The sequence below is a fragment of the Pinus tabuliformis genome, chromosome 7 (assembly GCF_031772625.1).
Source record: "Pinus tabuliformis cultivar Carrire ecotype Pingquan chromosome 7, CPIR1, whole genome shotgun sequence".
Taxonomy (NCBI): Eukaryota; Viridiplantae; Streptophyta; class Pinopsida; order Pinales; family Pinaceae; genus Pinus; species Pinus tabuliformis.
Window position 1 is genome coordinate 908,776,699 of NC_142293.1, and position 13,394 is coordinate 908,790,092.

Sequence of the window (13,394 nt, forward strand, 5' to 3'; positions counted from 1 at the left end):
AATTTTTCCATCCTATGCGAGCTGATGATAGAGGGAGCTCCCGCCTGGATTCCACGGAGGGTATGTGTGGAGTTGTTCTGCTTAAAACTCATATATAACTCCTGGAAATCCATTGTGATTGGCCCAAGAGTGCGGAGCCATTCAGCGCCAAGGACAATGTCGCACCCTCCCATGTGTATGGCAAACATGTGGGTCTTCAACTGATAATCCCCCATTTGAAGTTTGACATTTTCACAGCGGCCTTCACATTTCATTGTGCCCCCATCCGCAATTTGGACTTGAAAGTTAGAAACTGCTCGTACAAAACAATGCACTGCTTCCACGACTTTGTGATGGATGAAATTATGTGTACTTCCACTATCAATCAAGACTACTACTAGGCGATGTTTAATAAAACCTCTGATTTTGAGAGTTTGAGGTGAAGAAATCCCTGCCAAAGCATGCAGCGAAATAACTGGTTCGTTAGGGACATTGTCCTTTTGGTTGTCCTCTTCTACCGCCTCATGTTCCTCAAGTGGTGGATCTTCCTCCGATGAGCTGTAGTTAGTGGCATCAATTTGAAAAAAATTGGGCTCCTTGCATTTATGACCTGGGGAGTATTTTTCATCACAGTAGTAACATAATCCTTGCTTTCTTCTTTCGGCCATTTCTGCAGGTGACACCTTTTGGACCTTAAGTGTTTGAGTCGTGTTGTGAGCCTGTGGGGAGCGACCCTTAGCGGAGAAATTTGGGCGACTGTACTGGGCTGCTAACGCACGTTCCACGTTACGAGCTACCTTGCAAGCCTCCGTCCATGTGGGAGGGTGGTGCAGTAGGACTTGGGATTTTATGGCTTCTTTAAGACCGCTGATAAAACATTCCATGTAGAACACATCTGAGAGACCCCTAGCGCAGAAGGCTAAGGCTTCAAAGGCTGTAATATATTCATCCACTGTGCCAGTCTGTCGGAGCTTAGTAAGACGACCCAAAAAAGAAGATTCCTGGTCAAAGCGGTCTGTAAGAGCTTTTTTGAAGTTGGTCCAAGCCAGAAAAGGTCCATTGCAACGTTGATGCCATTCCCACCATTGCCACCTTTCATTGTCCAAGTACATGCTCCCCACCATAAGCTGAGTCTCATTATCTAAGATGTTATTCAGATTGAAATACTGCTCCATTTGTGCTATCCATGCTGCTGGGTGAGAACCGTCAAATTTATGCATATCCAACTTGGGAGGTCGCTGACGGGATTGTTGGTGGGTGCCCCAGACGTGAGGAGAGTGGCTAGACTCACCCTCACTGTGTCCATTGCCATTATACGCCTCCTCGTGGGCTTCCTCCTTGCCCTTCGAGATTACGATAGATAATCTGTCAAGTTGACTTTGGATGGATTGCAAGGTTAGTTCAAGTTTGTCAATCCTCTCATTGGCCATAGCTTGAGCTCTAGTTTCTACCATGCACCGATCAGATGTTCTTGAGATTTGGGACCGCTCGAAAATAAATAAATAAATAAATAAATAAAATAAAAAAATAAAATAAAATAAAATAAAAAATCAGTAAAAGAATGGTGCCACCGTGCTCAGCTCGTCGTCCTAATTCTGATGGGCTAGATCACCAATAAGCGCCCCGGAAATGGTGCCACCGTGCTCAGCTCGTCGTCCTGATTCTGATGGGCTAGATCACCAATAAGCGCCCCGGAAGATCTCAGAATTTTTATTTTTATTTTTATTTTTTTTGTAATCTCCTGAAAACTCCTTCCTTATGAATACTGCAGTCGCCAAATACTCAAAATGTCAATGCTGCCAAAAGTCCTGCGAAAATTCTGCCCCGGTATAGGAACCCCACACAACTACTCAGATCTGGTGGATCTGAGAGATCTGAATGGCAGATCGGATAGCTCTGGGTGGCGGAACAGACTGCTGCTGCGAATCTGATGGATCTAATAGATCGGAATGGCTGGTCTGCTAACTCGGAACTGCGGGACTGATGTCTGCTGCTGCTGCACCTCTTTGCATGAGCGGATCTGGCAGAGATGATGCGTGATCCCAAGATAGAAAAGGGAACTATGGTCTCGAGGAGTGTCAGGTGCTACAGATCGCAATATACATAAGGGTCTGACAGTAGTACTCGACCCAATGTTTCAGGGCTCTAACTAAGGAGGATCAACCGTACCCTTAGCCATACAACCCGACTACCCTATCGTACGGGCGAGTAATCTCTCCGAGTGCTGTTCTCGGTGTACTGTAGCAGCAAGACGGCCGACGGTTTATCTATGGCGAGGTTGCAGAGGAGCTAAGGGGCTTCTGATATACCCAGAAGGTACTTGGAAGACAGTCCGTACGCGGTTTTGTCTAATGCGCTACTACTTGAAGGGGTACCCACAAGGGTTACATGGGAGTCCAACAAGCATGACCACCTCTTGTAATTCCTGCGTGCATGCCTCCCCAAATCCGCAGGTTTATGCGCTCAACGACAGATCCCGTGGTTTAAAGACACCGAAACATGTCTCTAGCCAAAAAAAAAAAAAAATGCTAAGAAATGGAGATCCCACCGGCCCTGGAAAGTGCTCTGATACCACTTGTTATGCTCTTAACCTGCAAAAAGATACCCAAATACAGAATATGCGAAGAAAGATACCCAGAACATAGAATAGTGAGAGACAACATCAAATATTTTATTTTTCAGAAAGCAATGTTCACTGGTCTCTTCGAGGGGGCAACCTCCAATAGAGCAGAGCTCGATTCAAAAATAAGACACGATGCTCCTCGCAGGGAGTCTCTATCCTTTATATATGACTCATACATGCAATACCATGGATCAATACCATGGGTTTTATTAATACCATCTATCTAATACTACGGCCCATTTGCAACTAACTGTGGTCCCGTCATTAATTGCGGGTTAACCACTTACAATTATTAATATGGGCTTTATTGACTCTTGACTATGACTCAATCCCATTACATAAATAAGGGGGTTAGGGTGGGACCCTAACAGAAAACATGCGATGAAACTTTTTTCTCTTTGTTGGGTTATGAAACCACCCATTTCCCTATAGTAAGTGACACAAGCTCGTTGACGAGGTGTTGTTGTGCACAACCAGAGGAGAGAGGAGAGTCACGGGGGGGGGGAGGAGAGGGAGTAGGTGTAAGCTTAAGAAGTGATGAGGTGGATGGAGGCTTGAAGGGTGGCAAGGAGGCCAAGGATGAGGGAGGGGTGACAAAGGAAAGGGAGGGTTACGAAGAGAGATAGATTCAAAGAAGATAAGAACATGACAAGACGAGGTAAGCCAATTAGGTTAGAATTAAGACTCGGGGAAGGGACCAAGAGGACCAAAGGCAGAATAGGAGGACGAGTTGAGAAGGAAGGGGAGAGCCAACAGTTGTAGAGGGAAACAACTATGAAATCCTAGAAAGACTTTTAAACAACTATGAAAGGCAAGTAGTTGAAATAAGTAATATAAAACAACCAAAGCTTACAACAAATATATACCTGACGCTTGAGTTTCCAATTGAGGTCCCAGATAATAGTGAGTACCCAAATTCATTAGATAGAGCTCACAAGCGAACAAGGGGCATTATAATTCATGTGTTTGAAGGTGGTTTTGGCCATTGCTATGATTCCCTTCCACCATGAAGGACTAATATGCCTCATTAACTTCGCATCACGTGTGATAGGTAACCAATGAGGACAAGAGGACTTAAAATGCCTTGGAAATTGAGTGCGCCAAGGGGAATTAAACATTGGATGATTTTTTTTGTGTGCATTCTCAGCAGGATGGGATGGAGTTAAGGAGTAGTCACTTAAAGGTTGAAATTATGTGTTAAATAGAGATCAAGGGGGATGTGTTGCCACATCCATCAATTGTATCAATGAGTGGGAGGACGATGACACCTCCTCCTATGTGGCTTACACGTGTCACTCCATCATGGCTATTTATACAATGAATATTTATTTATTTATTATTATGTTTGGTTAACAGACCAAAGAGATCAGTGGTTGCTATGCCCATGGAATATTTGTACCAGGTAGATCCACCTGAAGGGATCACTTCTTATCGACTCAACCACAGAGCCTTACCCTGAGAGTTTCGAGAGAATTGAACCTATGACCACTTAATACCAAAGGTGCTTTAACAAATAGGGACTCGACCAATTGAGATAATGCTCAAGGCTAGATAATTATGTGATGAGTTAATAAGTAGAGATTTATTTATTTTTTAAACAAAAATGACTATATAAATTATATTGAAAATCTGCACCTAGATGTGACAAGTGCATCAGGAGTTGCATTGCTTGTGCCTCACTAAATTCTAAAAAGACCAAAAATCAACCTCCCTCCTATAAGAATAAGCGGGGCAAAGGTCCAAAACTAAATCTTTGAATGTTTATTCCTACTATATCCTAGGAGCATGAGTAACTTTAACAAATTTCTTACAGAAGAAAATGCATAAACAAAACATTTCTAAAAGTTGTTAGGAGATGACCCACTGCGTGGCCCGCTTGATTCAAGGTCGATCTCAGGACCAAAGTTTTTTCTACTGTGATCTTTATTGTTTATTGTTATTAGCGGGGAGGAACACTAATTTTTAAGCACCTCTGAATAAACAGGAGAAGAAGAGGAGGATTAAAATTTCTTCTCGACCATCTCCCCAACTTCTTTATCTTTCAATGCAGGAGAAACCCTTGTGGAATTTTTTTTCCTTGCAAGAGATTTTTTGGAGGATCTTGATCGAGGTCTTATTCTATTGAAATTTTCCAGCTCAAGGAGAAATTCCCTCCATTGGAAATCCTTCCTCATCCAAAGAAGCCCCTACTATTCCTTGGAAGAATTTAATTTGTCAAGGAAAAATATTATTTTTGAGGTGAAATCCAAATGTGCACAAAAATACGGTCACCCTAAAGGACAAACTGGGTCTCCTCCACCACATATAACATCAATTTGGAGCATCATCACACATCACATTTCTTCTCTTATATGGTTCGTATAGCTTTGAAATTGCAGGTCTAATCTCACATGTGCGAAGGGAAGGAGGAGACTTTTGATTGCATGTTGACCAACCTTCATTACACTTTGACTTGGGTTCATTTGACTTGGTTTTATCTCTGTTTTGGAAGGCCAAATTAATTGGGCAAGAGGCCAATTTTTTTTGTTCATGTTGACCTACCTTGACTGCATAATTTGAAGAATTTATCTCTCCTTTGACTAAGGTTTTGCTAATTGTTTTGACTTGGTTTGGCAGATCTTGGAAGGTTGAATTTGTTGTTGCTTTGACTGCACTGTTTGGAAGACTATTCATTGTCGACCATTGACTGGTTAGGGTTGTTGTAGCTATTGTTGACTTTGACCATAATTGTAGATTTAACTTATTTATTAGATTTGACTTTTGGACTCATCTTTGGCTAGATATTGGTTCGTCGATAGTGGTTGGTCAAAGACTTAAATTTGACACTTTGTTGATGAATTGGAACATTATATCTCTCTGCTGAACATTTGATGACAATATAATGGAAGAAGAATTGGGAAAGGGTTTTCCCCCTTATGGGGTTTTCCCTTGGTCTTTGACCAAATATTGTGTCTCTCTTGTTCATGTTCTTGTTCTTGGTTGTCTTCTATTGTGGACTACTGTTATATCAACAACTGCTTATTATCATTGGAAGATTGAATTTATTGATAAAGTGATTGCTAATTGAAGAAGAATTGTTGTAAGTGATTGTGCTAAGCATATCACACTGGAAAATTAACATGGTATTAGAGTTGAGGTGAAGACAAGCCTAAGGAGACAGGAGACAAAAACAATCACCTTTGAAGGGATCTGATTAGAAAAAAATTTATTTTACTTGATCAAGTTGTCTACCTCATACTTCAAGTATGTAAATAAGTAGAATGACTCATCAAATTTGGTTACTTGGAAGATCAGGTTAGAAGCAACCTTGGATGTGAATGATGTCTTGGAATATGTGGAAGGAAAGGTACCCGAGCCTCTAAAAAATGCTTCTGTTGTTGTCAAGCCAAGTACAAGAAAGGTGAGATCAAAGCCAAGAAAATAATTATTGTTTCTTTGAGAGATAATTTGCTTTCTTACATTTCAAAGTTGAAAAATTACAAGGAAATCTATGATAAGTTGGTTGGGATGTACGAGGTCAACAATTTGAATCACATTCTTTCCTTGAAGAATCAATTCAAGGACATTAAGATGAACAAGGGAGAAACCGTGCAGTCATACTTCATGAGAATATTGCAACTCAAGAATCAATTGTTGATTGCTAGAGAATCTATGACTGAAAGAAAGTTGGTACTCGTTGCTCCTAGATGCCTTCCTCCTATCTAGGAGACATTCATTACAAATATTAGCAACAATTATTGGTTCTCGACATTTGATGAATTGGTTGTCAAGTGCACTCAAGAAGAGACTAGAATCATTTTTAGAGGGAGGATTCAAAAGCATGATGAAGGAGAGCCCTCTGCATTTGCTGCTCAAGCTAAGAAGAAGAAAGGAAGAGGAGGACCATCTAATCCTAAGAAGCCTTCTCTAGAATTACCAGACTCTAATAGAATATTTAAGAAGGAACTAACAATAGTTGAATGTTACAACTACCACAAGCATGGTCAATATGCCCGAGATTGTCCAGAGAAGAGAAATGCTCCTAGGTCCTACAAAAAACAAATGTGGCTTCAACAAAAAAAGGTTTAGTGATAGAAGAAGAAGAGATGCTCCTACTGATCGTGAAGAAGGCCATCGTCCTCGAAAGAGATCAAGAAATTCAAGGTATGGAAATAATGCAACTGCTACTCAATCTAAATAGTTTCTTATGTATGCTCTTTCTAGCTCCTCTCCTCCTGATTCATTTGATAGTTGGTTGGTAGATAGTGGGGCCTCTATACACTTCACTAGTTATCGTGAAGTCCTATCTAATTTGGTTGAGAGAGAGAAAAAAAAAATCGAAAATCATCCTTGGGGACAATTATACTTATCTTGTGAAGGGCTTTGGTTCTGTTTCATTTCATTTGGATTAGTGAAATCATACATTTATATGATGTTATGTACGTATCGAGATTGAAGAAGAATAATGTATCTATATTTGCCTTGGAAGACAAAGGGATGAGAGTTTCCTTCACGAAGGGAAGGTCCTCACCTACCCTATGGAATATCGCATGAAGGATGCATTCACCTTGGGATCAAGAATTTAAGGATTGTATAGAGCCAATGGAAGACCATTGTGATCATTGGTACATGATAGCAACCATCAAAGTAAGCTATGCCACCAAAGGTTTTCTCATCTTCATTGTGAAGCTATGCCTAAAGTAAGGAGGATGGTTTATGGATTGCCTAAGGTTCAAGCTAATCATGATGGAGTGTGTTCAGGATGTGAATGTAGAAAGAAGTTAAAGGGACCATTCCCTTATAGGAGGAACATGACGAGTGACATTATGCAACTCATACATTTTGATCAATGTGGACCCATGACAGTGAGATCTCTTGGTGTCTACCTAGACTATATAATTTTCGTGGATGACTTCTACCAGAAGACATGGATATTCTTCTTAAATCACAAGGACGAAGCATTTGATATGTTTAAGGAATTAAAGGCATTGATAGAGAATCAAACATGGAAGAGGATTAAAGTCTTCGAGTCTAATAATGGAGGAGAATTTACTCCAAATTAGCTCATTAACTTCTACAAGAAAGCTGGAATCAAGAAGGAAAATATTGTACCTTATGTCCCTGAGAAAAATGGAGTGGTTGAAAGAAAGAACGAGACCATCATGGAAGTTTCCCAAGCTATGCTACATTATCAAAAGTTGACGAAGTTTCTGTGGGGTGAAGTTGCTAACACTGCGGTCTATGTTCAAAACAAGGCTCCTCATCAAGCCTTGGGTGATGAGACCCTCGAAGAAGTCTTCACAGGTGTGAAACCCAATATTAGACATTTAAATATCTTTGGTTGCCTCATATACTTCCATGTGCCAAAGGACAAGAGGATCAAGCTAGAAGCTTTATGGAAGAAAGGTACGTTTGTTGGATATTGTAAAAATTCTAAAGCTTTTAGAATATATGTTCCTGGTCAGAGAAATATTGAGTTTAGCAAGGATGTGACATATGATGAAGATGTTGTCCTTGGGAAAGCAAGGGACACTCCTCCTCCTCCTCCTCCTACCAATGTTGAGAACAAGGATGATGATCTTCTGGAAGGTCCTACTATGCCTAAACCTGAGATTGATGTTGCTGACGATCCTTTGGAACCTCTGTACCCCTTGAATCCTCCTCCTTGTGATCCTCCTACCAAGAAGAGCCCATTGTGGCTTCGTGATACCTTAAAGGATTCTGAAAGACATGTTGTTGTTAGAGGAACCTTCAAAGAAAGTAAGAAGACATGCAAATATCAGGGTTATGTTGTGGCTATGAGCACCATTATACAAGTTAAGCCTCCCACCTTTGAAGAAGCAATAAAACAACAAGTTTGGAAAGATGTTATGGCCAAATAATATGAGTCTATAATGAAGAATGATGCATGGGAAGTAGTTCCAAGGCCCAAAGGGAAGTTTGTTGTGACTTCTACATAGTTGCACAATATTAAGCATGGAGCAGATGGAAGTATTGAGAAATAAAAGGTGAGGTTCATGGCTAAAGGTTTCTCCCAAAAAGAGGTAGAAGATTATGATGACATATTTGCAATAGTTGCTCGTTGTACTACTATTTGATTTGTTGTTGCTCTAACTGCTAGTCAGGGATGGACTCTTCACCAAATGGATGTGAAGACCACATTTCTTCATGAAATTCTTCAGGAAGAAGTATATGTTGAGCAACCATAGAGCTTTGAAGTACATGATATGAAGACTCATGTATGTTGGCTGAAGAAAGTACTCTATGGATTAAAGCAAGTCCCTAGGTCTTGGTATGCGTGTGTTGATAACTACCCGATGAAGCTTGGATTTACGAGAGCAATTCCAACCTAAACCTCCACTTCAAAGTTGTCCAAGGAATGCCTTTGATTTTGGTTTTATATATTGGTGATCTATTCTTAATAGGTGGAGAGCCTCTAATTCTCGAGTGTAAGAGGGAGCTAGCCTCTAAATTTGAGATGAAGGACCTTGGATTGATGCACTACTTCTCGGGCTTAGAGGTGTGATAGAGGCCTCGTGAGATTTTCCTTTCTCAAGGGAAATATGTTGTGAAACTGCTGAAAATGGTAGTCCATGACTACAATGATGGATATGAACTTCAAGAAGTTATGTGGAGAAGCTACTGGACCCAACTTGGCAAATCCCTCTGAGTATAAATAGTTGATTAGGGCATTATGGTTCTTTGAGAACACTCGAACAAACATATGTTTTGCAGTTAACACTCTGACTCAATTCATGATTGAGCCTCTTCATGCACATTGGGTTGCTGCCAAGCGTTTGCTGAGATATACTGCCAGAGATGTGAGGCTACATGGATAAACTGATGCTTATTGGGTTAGAAATATTGTCGATAGAAAGAGCACTCCATGATGCTATTTTAGGTTGGGATCTGCCATGATATATTGGATGAGCACAAAGTAGAACTATGTTGCCCTTAGCCCGATTGAGGTAGAGTATATTGTTGTTAGCATGGCTAGCTGCGAGGTATTATGGTCGAGGAAGTTCTTTGGAGAGTTATTTGAGTAGGTTTTGGATACGACAGTGATATATTGTGACAACAAGAGTGGGATCTGATTGGAAAAAAAATCGTGTTTCACGATAAGTGTAAGCATGTTGAGATTATATACCATTACATCCAAGATATGGTACAGAGAGGCGCCGTAAGACTCCATCACATTTCAACTAACGAGTAGATAACATATATTCTTACCAAGTCTTTGGTGAAAGGGAAGTTCTTGGTCTTCAAAGAGCAGCTTGGACTGATAGATGTGACCCTCCTGGGTAAGGATCCTAGTTGATCAAGGACATTGAGCTATGTTCTCCCCCCCTATTTGAGCTCCCATGGAGAGGAATTGAGCCAGAGAGATCATGGGGTTGAGAGGACTATGGACAATACGGTAGTTGTGATCTTTACCTCATGGTAAGTAGTATCCTGCCTATTATCTAACAATGGGATAGTTGTGATCCTTACCTCATGGTAAGTAGTATCCTGCCTATTGTCACTTATAGGACTCAACAAAGTATACCCCAGTTGGCATCCTACCCACAAGTTGGGCTTGTTGGGATTTCCATCCATGTGGCCAATGGGCGAGGAGACTTGAGATAACTGTGACCCTTACCATTTGTGGTAAGTAGTATCCTTCTCAAGTGAAAGGATGAAGGTGTTCTACCACTTGACTCTTGAGGGTCAAGGTGGGAAGATCAACTGACAATTGTCCTTGGATATTGGGTTGTAGCCAAAGCCCCCATATGATTCTTCTTCTTTAGATTCGATAATGTTTAACAAATGAGCAAAGATGAGTAGAGAAGAGCACAAATAAGCAGAGATGAACAAGGAAGAGACATGAAATGTTACAACGATGATGGTGACATGACATTTGAGATAATATTTATGATGAAATCATAAATTCCTCCCTAGCTCAGAGTGAGTTTTGAAATTTGGCAGCTCGGGGAGAAATTCCCTCCATTAGTAAGCCTTTCTCATCTAGAGAAGCCCCTACTAGCCCTTGGACGAATTTAATTTGGTCATGGAAAAATATTATTTTTGAGGTGAAATCCACGTGTACACAAAATTATAGGTTGGCCTAAAGGACAAATTGGTTCTTCCCCGCCACATATAAATAGACCACATGTCACATCACCTTGGAGCGTCACCACACATCACATTTCTTCTCTTGTATGGTTTGTATAGCTCTGAAATTGTAGGTCTAATCTCACACGTGCAAAGGGAAGGAGGAGATTTCTGATTGGTGTGTTGACTTTCTTATGGGACAACGTTGACCAACCTTGATTACACTTTGACTTGGGTTCATTTGATTTGGTTTTATCTATGTTTTAGAGGGCCAAATTAATTGAGTAAGAGGCCGAAATTTTTGGGCATGTTTACTTACCTTGACCGCATAATTTATCTCTCCTTTAATCGAGATTTTGTTGATTGTTTTGACTTGGTTTGATCGATCTTGGAAGGTTGAATTTGCTGCTGCTTTGACCGAACTATTTGAACGACTATTAACCATTGACTGGTTAAGGCTTCTGCTGCTGACTTTGACCATAATTATAGATTTAACTTATTAACCATATTTGACTTTTGGGCTCATATTTAATTGGATATTGGTTGGTTAAAGGCTTGACTTTGACTCTTTGCTGATGAATTGGAACGTTGTATCTCTCTGTTGAACATTTGATGACAATCCAATAGAAGAATAATTTGGAGAGGGTTCCCCCCCTTATGGGGTTTTTCCCTAGTCTTTTACCAAATCTCGTGTCTTTATTGTTCTTGTTCTTGGTTGTCTTCTATTGTTCATTTGGATTACTGTTCTATCTCCAATTGCTTACTGTCATTAGAAGATTGAATTTATTGATAAAGTGATTGTTAAATGAAGAATAATAGTTGTAAGTGATTGTGCTAAGCATAGAACACTGAAAAATTAACATCTTCTTCTTTCGAATTAGGAGGGACCTTTAGAATAAGATTATTCTTTACTGGTACTGGTTGATCCACTTGGGCCCCAAGATTCTCATATTCTATCTTTAGAACATTTAAGACTTCAAACTATTTTTTAGAAAGGGGTTGATGCTTAGATTCAAGCTTACGTGTTACTGCGTTTTTATTTCCATGTTTCTTATGTTCCCTTTTAGCTAGAATGGATCCTTGCATATTTTCTCCTTGCTCTTCTTTAGGAGAAGGCAATGGATTTGGAGATGAAGCATTTGACAAATTTTTGCAAGTATCCATATTTTTGACACATATTACACTTGAAAGGAACTTGTTCATAAGCCATAACCTAAAGGTCAGACCAATCATCCAGATTTAGCTGAATCACCTCGAGGAGGCCTTTCGAGAAATCTATTTCAACATAATTATGGCATACGAAAAATTGTGCCCATGTTCCACAACACTTACAATGAATTGGCCTAGTTTATCTCATATAAAATTAAAAATGCTTTCACCCCACCAAATAAGAGGGATAAAAGGCAATTTGATCCACAGAGGTGTAAATGAAATTTCCATCACGGGATTAAATTCCGGAGGCCAATGAGTGAGAAACAAACCTTTTGTGGCCATGAAATAAGGACCGGACTTATAGATCTGGTCTCTATCCTCCTGGTTTTCAAAAAGAAATGCGTAATTCCAATTTCCACAATAGTAAATGCTTGTAGGTTCATGATTTGCCCAATGATAAAAAATTCAATCTTCAACCACTTCATAACTTGGCCATAGGCCAATAAACTTTCCTAATAACCCTCTTTCTTTTAAGATTACCACATTATTTTTTATTTAGGAGGGAAACCTCAGGTCTAAAGAAGGGTTTGATTTTGCCTTCTTCACGAATTTGTTTGGGGCACTCACTGTGCATGCATTGAACTGCACAACAAACACAACGCCCCCTTGATATCCCTTAAAGGTAGTCGAAGAGCAATGATTTGCATGGGTGATCCATGGAACAATAAATATTCTCAACCATTCAGGATCCGGAAAAGCAAACCTAAACACGACCAATACTGACATTCAGAGTTGTTCAGAGATGCCATGGAGGAGTGGCTGGCAAATCTAGCTTCAAAATGTTGGGAACATGACGAAAAACCCCTTGAAGCCCTCACAATGGCCATGATCAGACATACTGAGGCAGTGCCAATCCACAAGCAGAGTTGAGGGGTGCATACCTGCAGCAACAACAACGACAACACTAAACTCAAATAGGAGGCGACGACAATGACTTATAACCATAGGAAAGCTCACGATTCATCCAATAAAAGCTTGCAAATAGATTAGCATAGGGTTTGATGGCACCTGCAAATGGATCAGAATAAGGTTTGATGATGGCTAGGGAAACCCTAATCACTGAGCTCTAGGCCATCACTTCTTTGAGAATTTAAAATTATTTATTATTATTATTTAAATTTAAATAAGGTAAAGGTTTCCAATGTAAATAATTTTTTTTAATAAGATAAAAGTTAGTCAACTACATTTTATTTGTATATTTTTTAGAATTTAATAATTTAAGTTATTTTAAGATATATTAAAAATTTTGAACTAACTTTCATCATCAAAATTCCCATCATTCAAATATAAATCTTTAAAACCTAATTTCACAATCAAAAATTTCATAATCAAATATAATTATATCTCTAATAAAATCAATTAACCCAAGTTTTCAAGGAACAAGTAACACATTACGAGGATATGTTGGATATATCATTGTTGTTAGAAGCCACTGGTCTCTATATTAGTTTTTGGTATGAAGATTGGGTAAACAAACATGGCAAGAACAATTGGGATACGAGACCTCTCG